The sequence below is a fragment of the Bos grunniens genome, chromosome 6 (genome assembly GCF_055505025.1).
Source record: "Bos grunniens cultivar Pamir isolate PY7600 chromosome 6, Bosgru_T2T1.0, whole genome shotgun sequence".
In the NCBI taxonomy this organism is placed as follows: domain Eukaryota; kingdom Metazoa; phylum Chordata; class Mammalia; order Artiodactyla; family Bovidae; genus Bos; species Bos grunniens.
The window spans coordinates 3,531,365-3,549,051 of NC_141170.1; the positions used below are offsets into that span (position 1 = coordinate 3,531,365).

At 51.9% G+C, this 17,687-nt stretch overlaps 1 protein-coding gene across 10 annotated transcripts in view; it reads left to right on the top strand.

Annotated features, from left to right (window-relative positions):
• The first annotated feature begins 3,042 nt into the window (after positions 1–3,042).
• AFAP1 (actin filament associated protein 1) overlaps positions 3,043–17,687 on the top strand; it is a 145,029-nt gene continuing 130,384 nt past the window's right edge. For all 10 annotated transcript variants that reach the window (XM_086407441.1, XM_086407445.1, XM_086407442.1 and 7 more), the window contains exon 1: positions 3,043–3,277. The gene's annotated coding sequence lies outside the window, so the exon portion shown is untranslated. The remainder of the gene's footprint in view (positions 3,278–17,687) is intronic.

Sequence of the window (17,687 nt, forward strand, 5' to 3'; positions counted from 1 at the left end):
AGACATCCTTGCAGCTTCGAAGACTCAGTTCAGGCGCTCAGTCGTGTCCGACTCTTTGCGACCCCATGGACTGCAGCATGCCAGGCCTCCCTGTCCATCAGCAACTCCTGCAGCTTGCTCAAACTCATGTCCATCGAGTTGGTGATGCCATCCAACCATCTCATCCTCTGTCATCCCCTTCTCCTCCCACCTTCAATCTTTCCCAGCATCAGGGTCTTTTCCAAAGAGACTCAGTGATTTTCCAATGACACTCAGATTTCCAATGAAGACTCAGTGCAGCCAAAAATAAATAATAAAGTAAATAAAATTATTAAACAAATAAAATCATGCTTGTTGTTGTAAAACAACCACCTTGGACACTGGGCAGGGTAGTACACGACTGGAGTGTCTCTAGCGGAGTGTGGCTGGGAAAGGAGGCCAGGAAGGGCAGCAGGGCCAGCAAGCCCACTGGCGGGTTGGCCTGCCTTTGGCCCACTGCCTAGAACAGAACTGAGTCCGGCGTTGAAGCACAGCAATGAGTAAGACACGCTCTGTTTCTATCTTCAAGTTTTTGTGCAAGCAGCAAGCGAGTGATGTGAACCAAGTAGAATCGTGGTGACTGCCAGGAAGAAGTACAGGGGGCTATGAATGTACGTATGGGGGAGGGGACCTAGTACTTGTTTTTTGTGGTTTCATAAGAAATAATCACAAATGTAGCAGCTTAACGTAACCCACGTTTTTAAACTCAGTTTCTGTGGGTTGGAGTTTATCCCATTTTAGGTGGGTTCTCAGCTCAGGGCTCATCAGGCTTCACTCAGCGCTTCGGCCAGGATGTGTCCTCCCCTGGAGGCTTGACCAGCAAAGAGTCCCTGCCAAGTTCCTTCAGGTTGGTGCCTGGATTCATTTCCATGGGACTGCCTGGCTGGAGCCCAGCTCTTTGCTGGCTCTTTGTTGGCTGGAGGCAGTCCCCAGGTCTTAGCACCATCCAACCATCTCCAGGTGGGCTTCTCCAGAGGCCCTCTCATAGCACAGCCTAAAATAGAACCTCTCCATATCGTCTAAGATGTGTTCTTTTTTTTTTTTTTAAATAAATCTTTATCGGAGTATAGTTGGTTTACAATGTTGTTAGCTTCTGCTATACAACAAAGTCATTTGGTTATACATGTATGTATATCCAGTCTTCTGTTTTTTAGCTTTTCCCCATATAAGTCATTACAGAGTACTCAGTAGAGTTCCTTGTGCTATGGAGTAGGTACTTATTAGTTATCTATTGTATATATATACTTGTATGGCATCACCGACTCAATGGACATCAGTTTGAGTAAACTCCAGGACTTGGTGATGGACAAGGAGGCCTGGCATGCTACAGTCCCTGGGGTCGCAGAGTCAGACACAACTGTGGATGGTTTAAAGCCTGGGAGAGTCTGAGATTTCCCAATAGGAGAGTCTATACCAGAGCCATGGGCCACCCTAATATCCCAGCATGGAGAGATTGGGCAGAGAAGGGGTGTAAACTCCAGAGGAGCTGCCGGTGTTGGGGGTTTAGTCACTAAATTGTGTCCAACTCTTGCAACCCAATGGACTATAGCTGTGGCTCCTCTGTCCATGAGATTCTCCAGGCAAGAATACTAGAATGGGTTGCCATTTCCTTCTCCAGGGGATCTTCCCAACCCAGGGATCGAACCCAGGTCTCCCAAACTGCAGGCAGATTCTTTACCAGCTGAGCCACAAGGGAAGCCCAAGAATACTGGACTGGGTAGCCTATCCCTTCTCCAGTAGATCTCCCAACCCAGGAATGGAACCCTGGTCTCCTGCATTGCAGGTGGATTCTTTACCAACTGAGCTACCAGGGAGGAGCCTCCAGTGACCTAGAGGAATAGGGGGCGCCCCAGGATACTCAAGATCAAAGGCGGTGAGGACAGAGGTTTTATGGATGACTGGTACTTGGACTTACGGGGTGCCATGCAGGGCGAGGAGAGTGCTTCAGGTGGGGAAGAGCCTAGGAACAAAAGCTTTGTGGGAGGAAGGGGAAAGAGCTCTGTTCAGAGCACCAGTTTTGTGACTTCAGGTGACCTTTAGAAATCTCTGATCTTGTCTGCGGGAGGTCCTTAAGGGAGGGCCAAATTTGCCTCTGCTGCAACAGTACTGGAGTGGGGTGCCATTGCCTTCTCCGAATTTGCCTCTACTCCATTCTAACCGCACATTTTTGGGGCTTCGAAAATGTAGCTCAGTTGGTAAAGAGTCTGACTGCAGTGCAGGAGACCTGGGTTCGGGAAGACCCCCCTGGAAAAGGAAATGGCAACCCACTCCAGTATTCTTGCCTGGAGAATCCCATGGACAGAGGAGCCTGGCTGGCTCCAGTCTTTGGAGTCGCAAGAGTCGGACATGTCTGAGCAACTTAAGCACACTTGGCTTGGGGGCCAGGAGGTCTTCCTCCTTGGGCCTCAGTTTCCCTTTCTGTAAAGAAGGCCATCCTAAATTAAATCAGTCCTGAATATTCATTGGAAGGACTGATCCTGAAGCTGAAGCTCCCGCACTTTGGCCACATGATGTGAAGAAATGACTCATTGGAAAAGACCCTGATGCTGGGAAAGGTTGAAGGCAGGAGGAGAAGGGGACGACAGAGGAGATGGTTGGATGGCATTATCGACTCAATGGACATGACTTTGAGCAAGCTCCAGGAGTTGGTGATGGACAGGGAGGCCTGGCGAGCTGCAGTCCATGGGGTCGCAAAGAGTCGGACACGACTGAGCGACTGAGCTGAACTGAAAGAGGACCAATTCCATAAACTTGAGTTCCGGGTGTGGTATGGCCACGGTCTCGCTGAGTGGACCCCGGGTGGACTTGACGGCCGGCCATCCCGGGTCGGAGCTGGGTGGACCAAGGTTCCGGGAGCTCTCGGTGCGGGGACCCCAGCAGCCCCGCCCCGGAGCGGCCCCGCCCCACCTCCCTTTGTTTCCGCAGGCCCCGCCCACCGCGGCCAGCTCCCTCCCTATTGGTCGGGGGGCGGGCCCCGAACGCCGGGGAGCCTCCGGGGGCGGGGCGTCGTGGCGCGGGCGGGGCGAGTGCGCCTGCGCGGAGCTCGAGCCCGGTCGCAGCCTCTCGGCGGCCGCTGCTCCTGAGGAGCCGGAGCGCTAGCCCGAACCGGGACCGGCTGAGGCGGCTGCTAAGCGGCCCCGCCCCGGGGCTCCATTGTTGCGGCCGCGGCGGCGGCGGCTCTGCCGGCTTCTCGGCTCCGCCTGGCTCGGCCAGGGCGGCCTCCGTCTAGGAGCGATCGCTGCCCCAGCGGCGGCCTGAGGTGAGTCGGCGGGCGGCGGGCGGCCGGGCCGGGCCGGGCCGGGCCGAGGGCCTCCCGGGCGGACACGGGCTCCGGGGCTGGGAGAGGGTCTCACGGCCGGGCGGCGGTCCTGGGCGGTAGAGGGGAATCCTTGGGAATGAGGGGTCCCAGAGCCGGGCGGGGTCCAGGGCGGGGCAGGGGTCTCGAGTCGGACTGGGGTTCCGGGGCCGGACTGGGGGTCCCCGAGCCGGACAGGGGTCCCCAGGGCCAGACTGGGGTCCCAGAGCCGGACGGGGCTCCCGGGGCCGGACGGGGGTCCAAGAGTCGGGCGGGGGTCCCCAGGGCCGGACTGGGGTCCCGGGGCCAGCCTGGGGTCCCAGAGCCAGCCTGGGGTCCCGGGGCCGGAGGGGGGGCCCAGTTGGGCAGGGGTCTCGAGTCGGGCGTGAGTCCTAGGGCCGGACGGGGCTCCCGGGGCAGGACTGGGGTCCCAGGCGACAGGGGTCTCCGAAAAGTCAGGGGTCCCAGGCCGGGCGAGGGTCCTGGGCCGGGCGGGGGTCTCGGGGCCGGACTGGGGTCCCAGGCGGCAGGGGTCTCCGAGAAGGCAGGGATCCCGGGAGCCGGACGGGGGTCCCTCCCTGGGTGTGGCACATCCGAGCGGGGCGCCGCGGGGTCGCTTGCCCGAGGTGTCGGCCGCCGCCGCCCTGAGCGCCAAGTGGGGACAGGGAAGCGGAGCGGGACCGACCGCCGCGCGTCTGGGCGCCGGGCATTGTTTCGGCCTCGGGGTGGCTCCGAGGGGGCTCCGCGGGGATCGGCCGGTGATGCCCCCCGCGCGGGGTCCTGGTCATCCTGAGGGCGGGGACACTGCCTCGGTCCCCGCTCCCTCCCTAGGGTGGCTGGCTCGCGCGATGTGTCGCCCGAAGGCAGCTCTGGGTGGGCCCTCGCACGAGGGGATCCCGGACATCCTGGGAGTGGGAGACTGTCTTTGTCCCCGCCCCGCCTCCCCCCCCCCCCGCCCCGCCCCTTACCTCCACGGGGTGACTGGCTCGCGGTGTCTCACCGAGGGTAACTGCGTGGACCGCCGATCGTAGGGATTCTGGTCACTCCGAGAGTGAGGGGCTCTGAGTGTTTGAGGGTCACCGAGGGTGGCTCCGCGTGGACCCGTGCGCGCGGTGTCTTGGCCACCCTGCGAGTTGGGGGGCTGTGCCCCGTCCCTACCCCTCCCCTCCCCGACCCCCCGCGGCTTGTGGGGGTGTGATCGGCCCGGGGACACGCTCCCCTTTTCCCACAACAGTGCGTGCGCGCGCGTGTGTCTTAGGGGGGTTCCATTGTCGACGGGTGTTCCTGCGCGGGGAGAGGCGCCCGTCGGGCTGTAACGGGCTTGTACGTGGGGGAGAAGCATTTGGCCCGAGTCGGACAGCTGAGCCGCTCGTTTATTTATTGTCTCCTTTGCCGTGTGAACAGAAGCGGCTGCACTGGCCCCGGAACCCGCCCCTCGCCCAGCCCCGGTCCCCGGGGAGCGCGGGGCTGTCACTGCGCCGCCGGGGGACCGCGCGTCGGGGCTGCGGCCGGCGTTTCCTGCTGGGGCGCGAGACTCGGCCGGCCGGGCGGGAGCCGGCTCTGATTGGAGGGAGCCTGGTCCCTCTGCCCGGCGCTTCTTGATTTCTTCCGTTAGGATTGGGAAGAAGAAGAAGAAAAAAAAAAAAAAAAAGTCTGGAAAGCCAGATTTAACTTTGCAGCTCTCAGCGCCTGGAGAGTGGAAGAAAACTTTCCCAAGAATTTGGCGGGCTGGAGAGTGCATTTGAAGGAGGGGAATCCACACCCGCGGAATGAAGCCAAGGCAGTTACAGTTAGAGGTCAGGTTTACGAAAGGAATAGAGGGGGTGAGGCTGTGGGTCGTTCGTTTTACCCTTGTGTGAAAACACCTATTATGTTCCAGGAGAAGTGATTCTTTTCCCCTGGGGAATGCAGTGTCTAACAGGTCAGTCTTTTTCCTTTTCAAGAGCATCCTGGTCTAAGACAGGAAACTGTGCTATAGGCACAAGTAACTGTAGTATCCAAATGGAAATTTTTTGTGAAGGGACAGGGTATAAATAACAGAAATGCAAGATGGAAATGTGGCCATAACTGCAGCTGTCGCTGTTATAAAGTCCAGACAGCCGGCTGGGCTTTCACTCTGTCTCGTCTCCGCTCACTCTCCCATCTCCCCCATGCACCCGGCTCCGGGGCTTCCAGCTTCGTTTGCCCGTTCTTACAGTATCAGTTTAGGTGACTTCTTTATGAAGGTTCCCCTGACGTCTTCTCTTCCTGCCCTCTGAGAGCCGTGGTCTTCAAGGACAGAGTGGTTCGCTGCAGTACCCAGAGAGAATGAGGTCTGTCTGAACGAGAGGCCTCTTTCCTCCATCCCGGATCCAAGTCTTTCCTGTGATTTAAAATCTGCAGTTCCTCAACTCTCCTAAGGACTTTCAGATGAACAGTTGCTATTACTGTGTTTGTTGCACAGTGTGGAGTACTTAACTTGAATTTATTTGGTCTGAGTCTGGCTCTGGAATGAAGCTGCTGTTTGTTCCTGCAAAACCACTGGGCTTCAGTTTCCTCACCTTCTAGGGTTTTAAACTAGGTAAGAACTTTGTCAGCCCTAAACCTTTAATTCTTTCAACCGAATACAGCAGAGGAAAGTTGTCTCAGTGGCAGTCGTATAAATAATGGAGATCCTTTAAAATGTGGTTTCTAAAGTGAAAGTTTTGTTTTTTGTTTCTTTACACAAAGTTTAGTTGTGGGTGTATTCTTTGTCTCAGGGTTGAAAGACACTGTTGATGATGGAAGCTTTGGCAACTACTTGATACTGTCTTGCATATTCTTCATAATTGCATTTCACTTGGAACATCTGTGCTCTGTCAAATTGGTTTGAAGTTTTCCTTAATGAAGTTGTTGGGTTCAGATCTCTTGGCAGGAGTATGTTGCTGATCTTTTGAGTGTCATACGAAGTCAGCCAACTGCAGGCTTTTTTATGCCCCAGTCTCTAGCAGAGATTTTATTTTTTTAATTTTATTTTTATTTCCTGTTGGGGTATAGCTGATTTAACAATGTTGTGGTAGTTTCAGGCGAACATTGAAGGGACTCAGCCATGCATACACATATATCCATTCTGCCCCAAACCCCTCTCCCATCCAGGCTGGCACATAACATTGAGCAGGGTTCCGTGTGCTATATAAGAGGTCCTTGTTGGTTACCCATTTTAAATATAGCAGTATGTACATGACTTTCCCAGAGTCCCTAACTATCCCTTCCCCCCAGCAACCATAAGTTCATTTTCTTAGTCTGTGAGTCTCTTTCTAACGGAGATTTTAATTTGGAGAGTATGGAACTAGTGAACACGGGGAGTACCTTGAGTGGGTGTTTGTGGCTTTGTGTAATGGATTAAAACATAGTTTAAAATGATTAGTTGCAAAGTTGCATTATGTTAAATGACCTATAAAGTTTCAATTCTAAAGAATATAGTAATTAGTCCTTAAAAATATTAATCTCCCTTCCAATTTATGTTTGGCAAGATGGGAATTTGATGTGCTTGATTCTTTTAAAGCCACATGTCTGTTGTTGAAAGGATAAACAGTTTTCCCTGCTATTCTTATTTGAGTGATTACAGGAGTACAACGTAGCTGGTAGCTGTTTGGTCAAGGACTGGTGCCACCAAATTACACTTTCATGCTCAGTAGCGTTTTTTGTCTTTATTTTGATTTGCAGCCTTTAATTAATATAGCATATTAAAAGTGCATTGTTTTATATATGTATGCACTCCACATGGTTTGTTTTGTTCCCTGGTGGCTCAGATGGTAAAGAATCTGTCTGCAATAAGGGAGACCCGAGTTTGATCCCTGGGTCGGGAAGATCCCCTGGAGAAGGGAATGGCTACTCTCTCCAGTATCCTTGCCTGGAGAGTCCCATGGACAGAGGAGCCTGGCGGGCTCCAGTGCGTGGGGTCACAAAGATTCGGACATGACTTAGCAACTAGCACACACATGTTTTGGGAGCAGTCTTCAGAAATGCAAATGGGTTTTCTTTGTGGTTTTCTTAGATTGTCTTAATGTTTTCACTGAAAACTAGTTGCTACTTGTTCTGCAGGCAGGGCTGGTTTTTATATGGATTAGATGAAGAGGGAGCTTTCGGAGAAGAGGTCGCCTGGGGATGGAGGAGGTAGCCTTGAGCTGTGCTTTTGGCAGTCATTCCTTCTGTTCTTCACTGGAAGAAGAGGGTTGACCGGCTCTTCCCTGGGGGCCAAATTAGAGCGCTGACTTAGCCTCACCTTAAAGAACTGATGGTACTCCCCGCTTTTTTAGTTTATGATATTCTCTAAATCATTCTTTTTTTAGAGCTAGAAGTTCAGAGAGAAACTTTTTTCTTAAGCTATATAAATCTAAGTCTTTGCTGTTACCCGCTCCCCTCCCTCACCCCGCCTGCATCCCACATCAGCTACCAAATGGATTTTTCTTCTTTGTTTTCCGTTTTAAAGATCTTATCATATATATGCCTATTATTACAGGCTACATCAAAGCCGTTTTGAATGCTGACAGGATGTCATATGAATAATATATTCAAGATAACTTACTCCAGTACTTTTGCACAGGAAGCTTGGCCCCAGGAAGGCTTTTGTTAAGGTCAATTACTTTCTTGAACTTTAGTTTCCCTCCCTAGCGGAAGAGATTGTCCTGAGGATAAAATGAAATCCTGTATATAACAGGATTTTGTAAGGTGTAAAATATGTTGCCAAGGATTAAAAGATAATGCTTCATTAAGAATGTAATGAGTCTGTTTTTCTTTTTTTTAACTCCAATGTTTGATATACAGATGGTCCATAACATGAAGGATATCAGGCAACTTCTTGTAGGATTGTTTTCTATCTTTAATTGGCCAGTGTTGTTTGATATCTTAGCCTTTTGAGGGAACATCCAGTTCAAGTTTCAGAGATGCTACTCTTTTTAAAGGCTATAGAACGCGCAGACTGTAGCCCTTAACCGTCTCTGTCTGTGTCCCTCTTGTGTTCATGTTCCTGTGAGCCTTCCTTTCATGAAGCCTGATGGCTGGGCATTCCCACTCCTAAGGGACCTGTCTTGAGGTTGGGAAAGGCAGGAGGCGTTGCCAGGTCACAGTCAACGAGAGTTCACGTCTGCAATGCCTTGGAGCGCGAGCCGCGGGAGTCAGGGGGAACCTGACCTCAGCCCCCTGGCGTCCTCGGGCCTTCTTGCCTCATGGCACCTTGGAGACTGCAGGGTCTCCTGCCCACCAGGCGAGGCTGCCTTTCCCTTCCTCTCCCTCCTGCCCTTTCTTCCTCTCCCCCAGCTCTGAGGATCTCTGATGCCCCCAGGCACTGGCAGGAGGCAGATACAAGGGCTGATACAACACAGCACTGGTTCACAAAGACTGTAGACACGGTGATGAGTGACACTGTCACACAGTCTGACAGACATGCGCCCAGAGTACTTGTGATGCTCCTGCGGGCAGGCGACCTGTGGAGACTGGAAGGTGGGACCCAGTGCCTCACTGGAGAAGAGCTGGAGGCTTGTAGTGTAGCGGGAGAGGCAGACCTGGGTGCGACCCAGTGCGGGTAGTAGGTGCTGCCAGGGGTCTGCCAGAGAGTCTGGGGGCCAGGGGGCACTCTGCTGCTGCTGCTGCTAAGTCGCTTCAGTCGTGTCTGGCTCTGTGCGACCCTATAGACGGCGCCCACCAGGCTCCCCCATCCCTGGGATTCTCCAGGCAAGAACACTGGAGTGGGTTGCCATTTCCTTCTCCAGTGCATGAAAGTGAAAAGTGAAAGTGAAGTCACTCAGTCCTGTCCGACTCTTCCCGACCCCGTGAACTGCAGCCTCCCAGCCTCCTCCGTCCATGGGACTTTCCAGGCAAGAGCACTGGAGCGGGTGCCATTGCCTTCTCCCATGGCACACACAGTCCCACATTTATTCTCCTCTGTGGTGTTTGGAGTTCATTAGGTAAGACAGGCAACAGAAGGTTTACAAGTTAAAGAAAAGGCAGTGAGTTACCTGAAGCTTGGACCTAAAGTAGACATTCTGGACAGCTTATAATTCCCCACATCTGCATGTATCAGAACAAGTCTGTGATATCTGTTGTTTTGGATGGAGTATGACCACTCCTTTGCTTTTTTTTGGCTGTACGGCATGTAGGATTTAAGTTCCCCAACCAGGGATCAAACTTGTGCCCCTTGCAGGGGAAGCGTGGAGTCTTAACCACCGGACCACCAGGGAAGCACCCATTCCTGTCTTTTGATGTAAGGAAGTCAGCTGGCTCTTGCTGAATGTCGAGGATGCGGCAGCCACTGCCGGGTGTTTTCACATATATGGCTGCATGGCTTTCCTCCGCTGCTGTAACAAATTGCCCCAAACTGAGTGGCTTAAAACAACACAGATTTATTATCCTACAGTAGATTAGAGGTCTAACTTGGATCTCATCAGGCAAAAAACAAGGTGTCCGCAAGGCTGTGTTCCTTACTGGAGAATCTGACGGACAGTTGCTTGCAAGCTCATTCACATTGTCCATCAAATATAGTTGCTGCCACCTGTCGGGCTGAGGCCCGTTTCCTTGCTGGCCACCAGCTGGGAGGCTGCCCCCAGCTCCTAGGGGCGTCTGTCTGGGACCCCGTCTGAGGTCTGTAGCAAAGTGCTTTTTGCCAGGTAATGTGACATACTCACAGGGCCCAGGGATTACCACGTGGTCATCTTGGGAAATCATTATTCTGCCTCCCACAATTACCCAATCCATTTATGACAACATCCAGTGACACTGTTATTATTGCCCTCAGTTCACAAATAAATAAAAGGCATCTGTATTTTAAGCAAATTGTTAGGACCATCAAGATTCCAGTTAAATGACAAGACAGTTCATCTGACTCACCCTTGAGCTGATGGTGGGGTTTATAGCAGCAGGTCAGTGAGAAAGCAGCAGAGTAAATTTTGTGTTTTGGAGTATTTAAATGGATGGGCTGCTCTGATTATAGAAGTTTTGCCAAGAAGTCATTAAAGTAATTCCTTTGTTGGAAAAAACAGCCACGTGGGGGATTTGGGATGTGAAGGACTTTTCCTCTTGGGGTGAAGAGTGCACAATTCCATGTCCAGTTCTCCAGTGGAAACAGCTGAGTCGACCCAATTGGGGATTCATGTTCCTGAACTTCAGAGCATCTGTTTCAAGACTGCAGCAAACCCAGGAAACAGACTTCATACTTTCAGTGATGGTTTGAAGTGAGGTGCGTCTTGTGGTCAAGGAAGCAACAGGTGATGGTCACGAGCGTTTAAGACCAAGCATGACCTCAGGGGGTCCCAAAGTCAGACACGACTTAGGGACCAAACAGCAACACGATCTTGTTTGTTTATGCTGCTGTTCACTCGCAAAGCCGTGTCTGACTCTTTGTGACCCCATGGACTGTAGCACGCCAGGCTCTCTGTCCTTCACTATCTCCTGGAATTTGATCATGTAGGTGTTTTTAATAGTTTTTCATCATATATATATTTTTTCCTTCTATAAGAAATCAGAATCTAGAATCCTAAGGCATTTTAACTCAGCCTTCAGGAATTTACCGACTCCTGATACCCTGTGCAGAAATGCTGTGTGTCTTTGTCTGTGTGTATGTTTGCTGGGGGGAGGATTTATAGCTCTCTGTTCTTTTTCGAAGGTGTTGGATTCCAGAAAGTTTAAGAACACACTGCTTAATCCGATATTCTTGCCGGTCAAGTATCAGATTTTGTTTAAAAATGAAATACCCCATTTTAAACAGAGTTACACAGACGCATAGTTTTAAGAGTCAAAAGTTCTACAGGACTTAGAACAAAAACCCAGCAGTCACCCACCCCACCCTTCTCCACCCTGATTCCCGTCCCCCGAGGCCTCCCGCTTCAGTGTTTTAGCTGTTTCTTCCAGATTTTGTGTGAGACTTCCTGCTTAGGAAGAAGACAATTTGGGTCACCTATTCCCTCCTCTCACCACCCACACCTCTTTCCTCTGTCCCCCCAGTATAATTACGTTAAAGGTTTTGGTTAAATATTCAGCAGTACCTATTATGAGTATGGAAACATTATTCACAGCTGAGATATGTTGACTGTTTTGCTTACAGTTCCCTTCTTTTATTGTTTTTACCTTTTTTTCTAGAGTTGAGACTTGCCCTGCTTTGTTTTGCTTAGTTTTCTGTGCTGAAAACTAAGCCTCTCAAAGTGTAAATCTCCCCTTTGTAGATCCACACACAGCAAGGAATATTCCATTCTGTCCTTTTATTAGGATAATTGTGTGTGAACCTCTCACCCACCTGGTGGTGGTTTAGTCGCTTAGTTGTATCCTGCGACCCTTTGGACTGTACCCTCCAGGCTCCTCTGTCTTTGAGATTTCTCTGGCAAGAATACTGGAGTGGGTTGCCATTATCCTCCTATGGGGGATCCTCCTGACCCAGGGATCGAACCTGCGTCTCCTCTGTCGCCTGAACTGCAGACAGATTCTGCTGAGCAATACCCAGGTTCAGGGAAGCCCCGATTTTCTCTAAATTGGTTGCTTCCCAGGCCTGCTGCACATTCCCTGTTGCCCTGAGAATTTCTTTCACCTCTTTCCCAAATAAGATGCCGCCTTCTTAAAAGTTTTCTCTCTTGTTTTGGTTGAGCATGTTCAGCAGCAGGTTTCTAAGAAGTCATTTTTTTTTTTGAAAGCTTCTAAGGAAATGGCAACCCACGCCGATACTCCTGCCTGGAGAATCCCTTGGACAGAGGAGCTTGGCGGGCTACAGTCCACGGGGTCGTGGAGCCGGACATGACTGAGCGACTGACGCACATGATGTTGGAACACTGTACTCATGTCTGGTGGACAGTTTGGCTGGGTGTAGAATCCTGGGGTGGAAATCATTTTCCTGCGGAGTTTGGAAGACGCCGTTCAGTTGACTTTCAACGTGAAGGTGGCGGTCGAAGTGCCCGGAGCCATGCCTTTGCTTGGGACCCGTGTCTTCCTCTGTAAATTCCGCAGGGCCGCTGCTCGCGTTTGCAGGTGGCATGGCGGCCGTGCCGAGACGTGGACTTCGTGTCGTCCACTGTGCTGGGAACCCGGTGGACCTCTCCCGTCTGTGGACTCCTGTCCTCCAGCCTGACTCTCCCTCAGGACTTCTCTGTTCCCGTTCCTTTGTCTTTTGTTTTCCCACTGGGGAGATTTCTCCAACTTCTCTAAAGCCTTCTTTGAATTTTGTGTTGCCATGATTATTTCAATTTCAAGAGCTCCTTCGAAGTCCCTGAAAATATTAACAAAAATAAAAATACCATCTTTCCTTGTTTCAAGGATGGTGGTCAGGGGTTTTATTACACCCTTCGTCCTGGAGGAAAGGTTTATCTTTTCATGGCTTTTCAGCTTGATTATCTAATAAAACCCAAAGGATCTGAGAGTAGTGTCATCACACTGCTGTAGTTTGAAGGGAAATTTTTCCATTCGGCCCATCACTTACTGTATAATATGGAGAAAAGACTTAGCTTTTGGTCCTTGGTGGTATTAGTTTTTTTTTTTTTTGGCCACACTCTGTGTCATACGGGATCTCACTTCCCCTACCAGGGATCGAACTTACAACCCCTTCAGTGGAACGCACAGTCCTAACCGTTGGACCATCAGGGAAGTCCCTGGAAGGTGGCTTTGTATGCCTTCAAATGCCTCCGTTGAGAACATTTCTTTTCCACCCATGCCCGGGCTGTGGCTGACTCTGCCATCTGCTTTGTGCACTTAAGACTGTCCACTCTGATTCCTGTGAGGAGCTGCCAGCAGTGGGTTAGGAGTTTGGAATCCTGTTTCCTTTCACTTGACCCGAGTGCTCAAGGCATGTGCAGTTTCTGCGGGCAGTGGCATTGAGGAGCCTCCTTTTTTGGGTTGTATTAATACTTTACTTATAAGTTTATCAAGAAAAGGAAAAAGAAGTAGTAATAATGGTAGATTCTTGCTTTGGACATTAAATTACAGTGTGACAGATGAGGGTTGTTTTTTTTTTTTTTTCCTTTTCGCCGTGCTATATGGTTTGTGGGATCTTATTTCCCCAGCAGCAGTGAAAGCTCAGAGTCCTAACCACTGAGCAGCCAGGGAATTCCCAAATGAGGGGTACTTTTAGCCATGGTAGGTAGACTTCCCTGGTGGCTCAGACGGTACAGCATCTGCCAATGACTCAGGAGACCTGGGTTCAATCCCTGGGTCAGGAAGATCTCCTAGAGAAGAAAATGGCAACCCACTCCAGTATTCTTGCCTGGACTATCCCATGGACGGAGGAGCCCATAGACTGTAGTCCATGGGATCACAAAGAGTCGGGCACAACTGAGCGACTTCACGTTCAGGTGGAGTTAGGTTTGGGGTTGTTGTCTAGCGTGCACCTTTCTGTCAGGAAGTTATAGAAGTGACTTCTTGGGAACAGGACAGGGTGCCTTCTAGGGGGCGTTTGATGAACAGCTTTGTGGCGGATGTCCAAGACAAAGACTACATCTGAAAGTCGTTTTGGAGCCCTACTTTTTGAATACTTCTGAAACCCATAAAGGGTTTGCCTAAACATTCGCAGCATGTGATTCTGAATTAATTTAACTGTGAGAGTCAGGGGTGGTTCTTGGGGACGTGGGGCATGTTGCTTTCTTTTAAAATCCTGTCTTCCCAATGAATACAGATTTGTTTGTTGGGCGGTCATAAGTGACTTGAGTTTTTTCTCCAGATGGGTTGATCATTTGAGCCTTCCTGTGCTTAAAGTGTGACCCGCTGTCTTAGTTTGTCCAGGTTGCCGTAACAGAACACGTAGACCAGGTGCTTTATGAACAACAGGAATTTCCTTCTCACCATTCTGGAGGCTGGGAGTCTGAACTCAGGGTGCTGGCAGATTCTGTGTCCATTGAGGCCCTGCGTCCTGGCTCACAGGCAGCACCTCTGGCCGTGTCCGCATATGGTGGAGGGACACAGGCGCTGACTGGGGTCTCTTTTCTGAGGGAACTAATCCCCTCCAGGGATACCCCACCCTCATGACCTAATCACCTCCCAGAGGCCCCACTCCTCTAATACTGAGACACTGGGCCCAGGTTTCAACACATGGAGTCTGAGAGGACATGGACACTCGGTCTGTTGGGCCCTCTGAGAAGCTCAGACGTGCTGTGTCTTCAGGATGCGTGTGTGCTAAGTCGCTTCAGTCGCGTCCGACTCTTTGCGACCCCATGGACTGTGGCCCGCCAGACTCCTCTGTCCGTGGGATTCTTCAGGCAGGAATACTAGAGTGGGTTGCCGTGTCCTCCCCCAGGGGGTCTTCCTGACCCAGAGGTCAAACCCCAGTCTCCTGCAGCTCCTGCACTGCACGTGGACTCTTTGCTGCTGGGCCACCGGGGAAGCTGAGGCTTCATAGTGAGCAAGACTCAGTGGTCCCAAAAGGCCAGCGCTGCCTTTTGGAGTCTGAGATGGCACCCCCATCATGGCTGGCACTGTGTGCTGAGCGCTTACTGTGTCTGAGGCACAGGGCCAGGCACTTTCCACCTGTGTCTCTTTTAACCTTTTCAGCAGCTCTTGGGGAGGTAATGTCCTCCTTTTGCAGTTGACAAAATGAGGCAAAGACTCACAGCGGCTAGAGTTAACAGTACTGTATTGCACGTTTAAAAGTTGCTGAGAGAGTAGATCGTAAGCGTTCCCATCACAAGAAAAAAAAAATTGTAACTGCGTGTGGTGACTGATGCTAGGAGCCTTACTGTGGTCCTCTCACAGTAGACGCAGTGTCAAGTGGTTAGGTCGTCAGCCTCAAATTAACAATGCTGGTAGTTACTTCGAGGTACAAACGACGAGGTGAAGGGACAGAGAGGAACTCTCTCAAGATCACGAAGGAGGTGGGATTCCAACGCCAACGCCAGGGCCGGGACGAGCGTGTGGCCCGGCCTCTTCGTTTGTTAGGACGTTCTGGTGGCCCACACCCAGGGGACCGGCGTGCCCGAGAGCTGTTCTCAGCTGGCCCCTCAGGACACAGCAGTGGGCAGAGCCAGCCCCGATGGGCAGGCCAGCTGCTGTTGCTGCTGTTGACCCACCTGGTGGTCTTCAGTGTCTGTGCCCCTGCCTCCCTTCCGTCCCCCGTTCAGTGGCTCAGAGGGTCTGTGTGCAGGGGTCTCCGCCCCGGTGGCTCCCGCAGCCGCACACATCGGGAGGGGCCGTGTACAGAGACTGACCATAGAGGCGAGACAGATGCCATTAGGGAGGGCCGCTCAAGGTGCTGGGGTTTCAGAAGGCGGGCGAAGGGACCACCGAGGGGTGGTCCTGTGGGGGACCTTGCAGGGGGCATTGGCTTTCCACAGCGGAACTGAAGATTCCAGCCACCCCGTCTCACTCGGATGTCTTTTCTTGAAATCTCTGTTTCTTAGTGCAGAAAAAGGCATCGTCTCTGCACCGCTTATTTCTATGAGTCCAGTTTTGGACGTTCAGCAGGTTGGAGGCGCCTGGGCTGGACAGAGGAGCCTGCATCTCCCCTCTGGCGGGACAGCTGGCAGGTGTGGTGCAGAGGTGTGTCAACGTGGCCTGGGTCTGGGCCTCCAGCTGCACAAAGACGGCTGCCACCAGGGCCCAGAGAGTGTTCCCTGGAAAAGACAAGGCACAGAATAGTCGGCGTGTCCCCAGGACGACAGAAGGGTGGACAGATGGCCTCCCGGACAGAAAGGCTGCTGTGACTGACTCCCACACTGCCTGCTGTTTGAGACTGAGCCGTCCTTTGTACCACAGTGGAAGGCACTTCCAAGGCCCCTGTCGTCCTGGCGGTCTGTCCGCATCGCCTGAGCCTCAGGGAGGGTGGCACCACAGGCCCCCAGACTGACTCTGAAGAGGATTTCAGAGTTAATCAAGTCTACTGGGGATACAAGCGTGGGGTGGTGCAGAAAAACCACTTTCGTATCACGGCTCATGTAGCATGAGTTAGAAGCGTCTCATACCCAGGTGAAAAATGAAAACAAATCCTGTCTTTGGGTTGCAGTGGATACCACTGTGACTGTGTGGATAAAAGGTTTCAGGTGTGGTGGACCACCAGCTGCTGTTGGGGTGTCTTGTGTTTCCCCCAGTGGGGGAAGGGGGGCCAGGAGGGGGGCCCCACCCTTGCTGAGCACCCAGTACTTGCCAGCTGTCTTACAGAAGTGTCCCCTATAATATAGTTTTAGAGGTAAATATTTTTGATGAAGATGAAGATGGAGGCATAGAGATGTTAAAGTTGCTCAAGGTCACATTCTTACAAGTGGAGAAAATGAAATGCTTGATGAACTCAGGGGTTTGACCTCAAAAGCCCTTGGTCTTTCCCAGACACTTGGTTACTTCCCTGGATAGCAGGGTCGTGACTCAAAGCTCAAGAAAGTGAGGTTTTGTGGAAAGAGGGCCCCGCAGACATGAGGTCTCTCCAGACTTGGAATCTGCCACACTGGGCTCCTAAATTAGGGACTGACCATCTGGAGCGAAGCCCCTGGTTTAAGATTTTTCTTTGCGCAAGTAGACAGAGACCAACCACATGAAAGAGGCGAAGGCTATGTGTTCAGAGCCGGCTTATGGCAAAGGGGTTGGCCTCCGCCACTGCTGCTTGGCAGAGGCTCAGAGGAGGGGGCGAGGTTCTTAGTGGAGAAAAGGGGGCTCAGGGTGCCTGGTGGAGCTGGGGCGCTGCAGGGTCTCTAGAGGAGTGTCCAGGTGACTGTTCAGGGGGCAGGTAGGTTGGTCCTGAGTTGGAAGCAGGACAAAGATTAGGAAGGCCATTAGATATTGGTCTGGTCCTGGCTGATTGTCACGGGGGTTGCTGTCTGGCTTCCTGGGTTGTCACTGAAGACAGCAGTCTGTCCTCCTGAAGGTCTGACTCACAGCAGGCTGGCGGTCTGGGCTGGCAGCTGCAGGCTGAGGGTCAGAGCTCTGGTTTTGCACCGTCTGGCCATTGTCACTGTATACTATCTTTCATCTTTCTCTTCTTGTTAGAAATATTAAAAAATTAGACGACTTCCCCAGTGGTCAGTGGTTAAGATCTGCCTGCCAAAGCAGGGGACACAGGTTCAGTCCCTGGTCCAGGAAGACCCCACAAGCTGCAGAGCAGCTAAGCCCGTGGGCCGTGACTGCTGAGCCTGCGCTCAGTGAAACCGAAGCAGAGAGCAGCTAAGTTGCTTGCTCAAGCTCTTGGCGTTATTTCTGAGAGAGACAGCGCCCTGCTAGTTTCAGGAAGTGTTTATTGAGCACATCCTCTGTAATGGGTGCTGTCCTGAAATTGCATTTAGGGATGGGGTACAGGGCAAGAGATCCGAGTTTGATCCCTGGGTCGGGAAGATCCCTGGAGGAGGGCATGGCCACCCACTCCAGTATTCTTGCCTGGAGAATCCCATGGACAGAGGAGCCTGGTGGGCTGCAGTCCATGGGGTCACCAAGGGTTGGATGCGACGGAGCAGCTGACACTCACTTTCAC